The sequence below is a fragment of the Rattus norvegicus genome, chromosome 5 (assembly GCF_021556685.1).
Source record: "Rattus norvegicus strain SHRSP/BbbUtx chromosome 5, alternate assembly SHRSP_T2T, whole genome shotgun sequence".
Taxonomy (NCBI): Eukaryota; Metazoa; Chordata; class Mammalia; order Rodentia; family Muridae; genus Rattus; species Rattus norvegicus.
Window position 1 is genome coordinate 22490476 of NC_141538.1, and position 7241 is coordinate 22497716.

At 43.5% G+C, this 7241-nt stretch overlaps 1 long non-coding RNA gene across 1 annotated transcript; it reads right to left on the minus strand.

The window, feature by feature from the left end:
* Nucleotides 1–168: 168 nt before the first annotated feature.
* On the minus strand, nucleotides 169–2228 carry LOC100912510 (uncharacterized). Its single transcript, NR_131105.1, is given in 2 exon segments — nucleotides 169–570; nucleotides 1869–2228. It is a non-coding gene; the product is annotated as an uncharacterized LOC100912510 (long non-coding RNA).
* Nucleotides 2229–7241: the final 5013 nt, after the last annotated feature.

Consider the following 7241-nt stretch of genomic DNA (forward strand, 5'->3'; position numbering starts at 1 on the left):
TCTCATTTTTTTCCTATGTGTAAAACAGCAGCTGAGGTAACGTTATTTTATGTCAGCACTCGAGAGAGGAAGCACGGTGTTTAGGACAGAATCATCTGGAATAATGGACGATATCACTTAACCTGTCTGGCCCCAAAAGCTGTTTTAAACCACTCATCACATCTTTCCTTTGGATCTATTACTAGTTATCTCTCATCTTTATTTTTTTTTAAAGATTCACCCATTTTGTGTACCTATCTCCCTAGTCCAGGTAGACTACAACAAACAGTTGGAGAGTTCATAAAGATTAGTTTTCAAGGTTCTTTCAGACATTTGCAAGGGATCCTTTGCATTTTTCAATCTTTGCAGTTCCTGCGTTCACGAAGCTCCTGAGAAGCAAGCTGAAATGAGTCTCCCATTTTGCTCGCTAGAGGGCAGCGCTCTCCTGCGTTGGTGGAGCACACCGAGGATGAGGGCTGCATCTGTTTGCCCTCAAGGCTCACTATGCTGGCTGTAGACAGTTCACCGAGTGCTCCAGGGAACACGCCCGCCCGTGTACCTGTTTCTCTCCTGGCCGGGGAAGCCTTGGACCTGGACCAGGAAAGCAGAACAGAGCGCTTGTGTTAGGTACAGGAGGTCGGTTTTGTCATTTTTCTACTTTTTAGACCCTTCCCACTAGGGTTTCGATGACTTGTTTTTTCCTGCTTCTTCTTCTCAGCAAAAGAAAGCTTCTGTCTGTCTCCAGTTAAAGACTGTCCCCTCTCATTGTCCAGGCTTTGTAAAAGACACGACTACACTGCAGTACTGTGCAATACTCGGAACAGTAGTCTTACATAAAGACATCTTTCTAAACCGGGCATTTGCATACTTGAGGTGGCAGGAGACAGTGTGCATGTGCATGTGCATGCATGCACGTGCGTGTACATGTGTGTGTGTGTGTGTGTGTGTGTGTGCGTGTGCGCGCGCGCGCATGCGCGCACATGCTCGAAATGGGGGGAGGAGGAGGAGAGAGAAGAAGGAGCGAGAAGGAAAAGGATAGTGCACCTATGTGATGCTTCCCAGGGTTCTTAGTGCTGGGTTTCAGAGGGCACTTTAAGACCTTGGAGAGGCAGAAGCTTAAGTCTGTTGACGACCATATAAACCAGGGGCTCCAGACTGCAGCTATGTAAGTGGGAAACTGAGGAACCCAACACCTGAGCAGTAGGCACTGGCAGACCAGGTTCCCCAGATTATCTAGGCAGGTTTCCTCCTGCATCTCTTGAAGGCCTAGTTTGCTTCTCTGTGATTGGTTTCTGCCCTTTCCAACTGCATTTCCTAAGTGGCTGTTAAAATGTCAGGAGAGACAAACAAGGATGCTCCCTAGAAGTTCCCAGACCTGTCCAGTTCAGATAGCTTGGCTACAGCATGGTTAATTATTATTATTATTATTATTATTATTATTATTATTATTATTATTATTATTTTTGGTTCTTTTTTTCGGAGCTGGGGACCGAACCCAGGGCCTTGCGCTTCCTAGGTAAGCGCTCTACCACTGAGCTAAATCCCCAGCCCCAGCATGGTTAATTATTGGCTGATCGACCGAATGAGGCATGGGCAGGTTAAGCTTGTTTGTAAATCAAATTAGTGAATTTCTCTCCCCATCGCCTCCTTCTTTCCAGGTCTGGGGAGAGAAGGCATATATTTCTACATTCATCGTTTTAGACTTGAACAATAGCAAACTGATTTGGGATCCATTTCTTTATCACCACCTTTTAAATATATGTGGTAGATTTTGTAGCTCTGTTCAGGAAAGAATATTCAAAAATCAGACCCCCAAACCCTGAAGAGGATCTGCTTTAAAACATTTGATTCAGAAATTTCTGATACTAAGATCAGGATCAAAGACTTACCTTCTTCTGATTCTAGGATGACATGTACTAATTCAGAGGCTAGCATGATGAGTGACTTCTTGTGGTGTTTAATGGAGTTCTTAGCTGTTGAGCAGGGTTTTTGAGAAAGAGGGGTTGAAGAAACATCTGGTAGGCATCCTTTCCCATCCTTTCCAGGGCCGGAGAGGACTCCCTGTCCTCCTCCCCTCTCCTTGCTCACCAAGTGTGTATGATGCAGCAGAGTGCTTCCTTCTGGCTTCCCCCTGAGAGGGCAGTGGAGGAGAGGATCAGCTCTGCATCAGTGAGGGGGCTCCATGCTCCAACATATCACGGCTTTGGAGCTGTGCCAGAGCCAGGGAACGCTTGCTTATTTTCATCTCCTATCTAAGGTGCGTGCATTGTAAAACAGGATTCTATGAGTGTGGCAAGTGGCATCCGTGCAGTTACAGGATTCTTTTGGCTTGGCCCAGACGCTACTGCAGAGTGGCTATAAAGCAGAGCCGGCTTGAGCAGGATGTGCTGCTTTATTCTCCTTTCCAAAATTCCAGAAACAGATAAGACTCTTGGAGGAAACCCATACCTAGGGTATGGTCACCAGAACTGATTTGAAATGAAAGTGGCGGGGGAGAGGAGAGAATGAAACAAAGATACCAGACATACTGTTAACGTGTTATAAACTTAGAGGGAATGAAGTGGTTTTTTTTCTTTCTAAATTTGACCTTTATCTCTCAGACAGGGAAAATACACTTGTCATATCAAGTAACACAATAAGTTACACTGTAACTGGTCAGATCGACAGAAGCAATTGTTATGAATCCAATCAGTGTAGGGTCTGTGGAGCAGCACAACTATCAATGCTGACCTTTGGGAATGTGGTAAGGAGCCAGAGAAACAGCCATGTTAAAAGTTTTGCATGGCCTCATTGGATAGAAACTTTATTTAGCAGTTTGACTTTGGTTTGCTCTTAGTCATTTTCAAAATTAAATTCCCAATTCTGTCTGTGAGACTCTGCCAAGGAAATAGTTTCCATGGTGGAGTCTGAGTCAGGAGGGAAGTCACAATCAGGATTTGAGTAGCAGGCAATCACCTAAGAAAGTGCAGTCGGGTTCAGGCTCTTAAGGGACTTTCTTTGGAACGGATCCACAGCTCAGAGGCTGTGCATAACGGATACCAAAGAAATCTGCTTTAAATGTGTGTCTGATGGCCCTGGTTTAACTAAAGGGACCATGAAACCAAACCAAGAGACCCGAACTGGGCAGAAGGACTGACAGGGATGTTGATAAGAACAGGAAGGAAGGAAGGAGATGAGGGAGAAAGGGAGAGAATGATATATGTGTGATTGTGTCATAGTATCAAACAACACAATTAATTAAAACATTTTTCTATTGATAGTCACATTTTTATAGCTTCCTCACACCCTGGATGAACTCAAGCCCTCACAACGTTTTGGTTGCAAAAAATTCAGGATTCACCATCATCATCATCACTGGGCTTGTAAGGGGGAGGCAGGGTTACCCCGAGTTTGAGACCTGCCTCTGTGAACACTGGGAGTCTCCTTCTCAAAACGTTTTCATAAGTTTGTATAGGGGATATGTCCAGGTGCCTGCAGAGGTGACTTGTCAACAGCTCAGCATGCAGAAAAGTCAACAGTTCTTTTTCCATCTGCAAGTGGGTTGGATTCACAGGAGAAACCACTGTTCTTCCCCAGAGCTGGAGAGAGCATGGCGTGAATGCAGAAGCTAAAAAAATAAAACAAAACAACTCACCCTGCCCCCAGCTTCCCAACCAGACACAAACCTCTGCCAGGACTAATATTACAGTGGGGTCACCTGCAACACAAGTGGCGATTCCTGAAGCTACAGCGTAGCCATGGCTGCAACAGAGAACTCAGGGATCCAGGCACATGGGGCCTCCCACTCTTTTGGGTTTCATTTTTAGGAGCATGACCTGGTAATCAGAGAGAATATTGGAAGAAATTGCACGTTTCTGACAAAGAGGGGGAAAATGAACAGTTACAGAGCAGCCTGACTGACCCAAGAGGAAGAAAACACCAACTCCGGGCCACTCAAAATATTCTGTTCCACTGACAAGGAGCAATAAAAGAGAACACATGTGAAGTTCACAGTCCAGGATGCAGGCTTCCTGAAAACAGACCAGCTAGCCAACAGAGCACCCTTCCCAGACACAAAATTACAGCTGCTTTATTGATATCAGCTCATTTTCTTCAGTGTCTCATGTCTAGCTATCGAGGTATTAATAAAAACGATGAGGCAGATAAAAGGTGACAGAACAGTTTGAAGACACAGAAAAAGCATCAGTACCACACTCAATACACTAGGGATTAAAACCAACTGTGACTTATATATGAGAGGTATGAGAAGGGTTGTAATGAGTTAGCATGCAGTACCATACTAGAAGAAACTGACAAAGTAAGCAGACAGATTACACATTTCACACAGAAGCAGGACAAAACACTAGGGACCAAGCCTGCTGAAGCAGAGGTGAAGATGTGTGATGATTTATCATTGGGTAATGATCTCCAAGCCTGAAGGGTGTCAACAAAAACTGCCCAAACTGAAAGACAAAGAGAAACAAAGAGTCTCTCACGTTGTGGGTTGCCCTGAAGTTATCTGTATTTTGATGCTAATTCCACTGCCCCAAGGACAGCAGCCTAGTCAAGGACTCAGAACTCAGGTGACTTCACCAGAACCACCTCTCCACTGAATTTGTAAAGTACAGGTGAGGGGCAGGTACAGGATAGAAGGAAGCCTGTCATTGGAGGAGAAGGAAGGATGGGTGGAGAGAAGTTTGGAGGAAGAGGAGGAGACTAGAACAGAGACAGGACAGGGACTGAGAGAGGGTAAAATGCCATGGCAAGTGATATTAAGATACTGCTCTGTGTATTTACAGGTTTTTATTAATGTTCTCTAGGGATGGATGGTACCAGGCTTTGTATGTTTAACTGGGCCAATTGGATCTAAGATTATTGTGTTGTGTGTTCTTTTATGTGAGGGTTTGAGTGTAGGAATGTGTGTGGCTGGGCTGTATTTCTGCCAAGATATCTAGCAGATACCTTGGGGCACCGAGGTGTAGACCCAGCGGGGTAAAAGACAACACTACTCTTTTTTATTTTTATATTTTTACAACAACACTCTCACAGTACGTTGGGTGTGATATATGGCTAAGAAGTCTCAAAATGAAAATGAGGCAGCAACATTCATAGAGAGAACCCAGTACTTTGGAAGCTGAGCCAGGTGGACCTCCACAAGTTCAAAGCCAGTTTATGCTGCATAGTGAATTCCCAGGCCAGCATAAATTTCAGAGTGAGATTCTGTCTCCAAAGAACTCCCCAAACAGAAAAACAAACAATAAAACCCTAAATTATCAGACATGCATCTCATATCTAGGAAGTTCATGAAGCATTTAACCTGATGGATGAGGACCATGTGTAGTTGTGCACAATATTGTCAAACCAGAGGGATTCAGACCTAATGAAAACTCCTGAATGAGGTCATGGAAGCTTAGAGGAGCAAGTTTAGCTCTGACTTGTCCTCAGAATCAGGTAGGTGAGGGCCTGACCTGCTGGCCAGATAGGGCATGAAAACTAATGTGAAACTCCTACCATTCTACATTCTGTGACAGCATCCTTCAGAAGTCTTTATGACAGAAAATTAGGGAAGTTGTTCCCAACAAAGGTAAGAAATGTTAAAAGAAAGTTGTTAGAAGGTTTACTTTATTGTTGCCTGGCTGATATACTTGGAGATCATCATGATGGCAGGACTTTGTGGCAAAGGCTGTTCCTTATTTTCAGCAGACAAGAAGAACTGGAGATAGATCTCCAAGGCCCTGCCTACCCAGGATACCTGCTCTCTCAGGATGATTTCTCTTTCCTTAGGAACAACTGAGATTTTGGGGCCATTTCATTTTCAAAACACCACAAATGATCAAGAAATACTCTGCCCCTAATCTCACAAATATCTGTGATATGTATGAATCTAACTATGAACCTTCAATACACACATGGCAAAACCCAGGAAGAGTAGATGGATCCACTATTATGGGATCACTATTAACACTCAACACTCCTTTATCAAAAGCCAAGTTCAACAGCATGAGAATGAGGAAGACTATAGTCATATTTGACAGCATAGTCAAATATCTGTGTACATTGAACATGTACGGCTGAACCAGTGACTCCATACTCAAAAGAAACGGGCAATGGAACAGACTCCATCTACTGAAAAAAATCAAAATGATGATTAATGGGTCCCATAGAGAAAGCATCATGCCTAGAATAACTTGTTGATGAATTGTAATAAATTCTTTTTATTTAAATATTTATTTTATGTATATGAGTACACTGTAGCTGTCTTCAGACACACTAGAAAAGGGCATCAGATCCCACTACAGATGGTTGTGAGCCACCATGTAGTTGCTAGGAATTGAACTCAGGACCTCTGGAAGAGCAGTTAGTGCTCTTAACCACTGAGCCATCTCTCCAGCTCCTTCAAAATTCTTTGACATTTTGTGTGTTTGAGCATCTCTGCAGTCAGTTGCTAGGAAATTAGGGACATTTAGAGGAGTTGTGTTGTCTTGTTTCTGTATTCTATGCTTTGTTGAGATGTATGCATCTGTTGGGATGTATATTTCTTCTGTTTTTTGGTTGTGAGCCTAGCCTTTAATGGCTGAGCCATCTCTTCAGCCCTCTTCTATTTTTTATAAGAGGATCTTTTAAGGGAAAAGCCTTTTCTTAACCAAATATCCCAGGTTATCAAATATCCCAGGTTGGCGATGTGTTAAATATATTCAAGCCTGTCTCTTGTAGCATAGTTTCTGTTACTGTACAGACTTAGTTTAATGTAGTTCATGCTGTTTGAAAGCCTGGAGTCTTTTCTCTGTTGGTTTGGATCAGAATACCACCAGACAGCTCTGTTGCAGACAGAAGAGTATACAGTCCTCTGTCTGTGATTACCCTCTAGGTTCATGCTGTGTGAGAGGATGCTGGGCTCATCTGTCCTACGGCCTTGCATAGCTGTCATACTCTCACTCTTACCTTATCCTGAGGCTGATGTAGGAGTCAATGTTCAGGTTCCCAACATCTTGTCTTGATTATTTTTACATCCTGATGGCTTGGATTAAAGTGTTCGCACAGAGTTGTGTGCAGAACACTCTTAGATGAGGAGGAGGTGTGGCTGAGCTTCAGATTGCACACACAGTCTCAAAGAAAGGTGCTGGATCTGAGGCACTGCACAGGAAGCTGGGGAAAGGCAACAATAGCAAGAGGAACTGTGAAAGAGACACGAATCAAATAGAACTAGGGGAAAACCTTGATGTCTGAAACTCTAGCAATAACAACAACAGAGATGGTAGGGTAGGAATAATAGAAATGAAGAT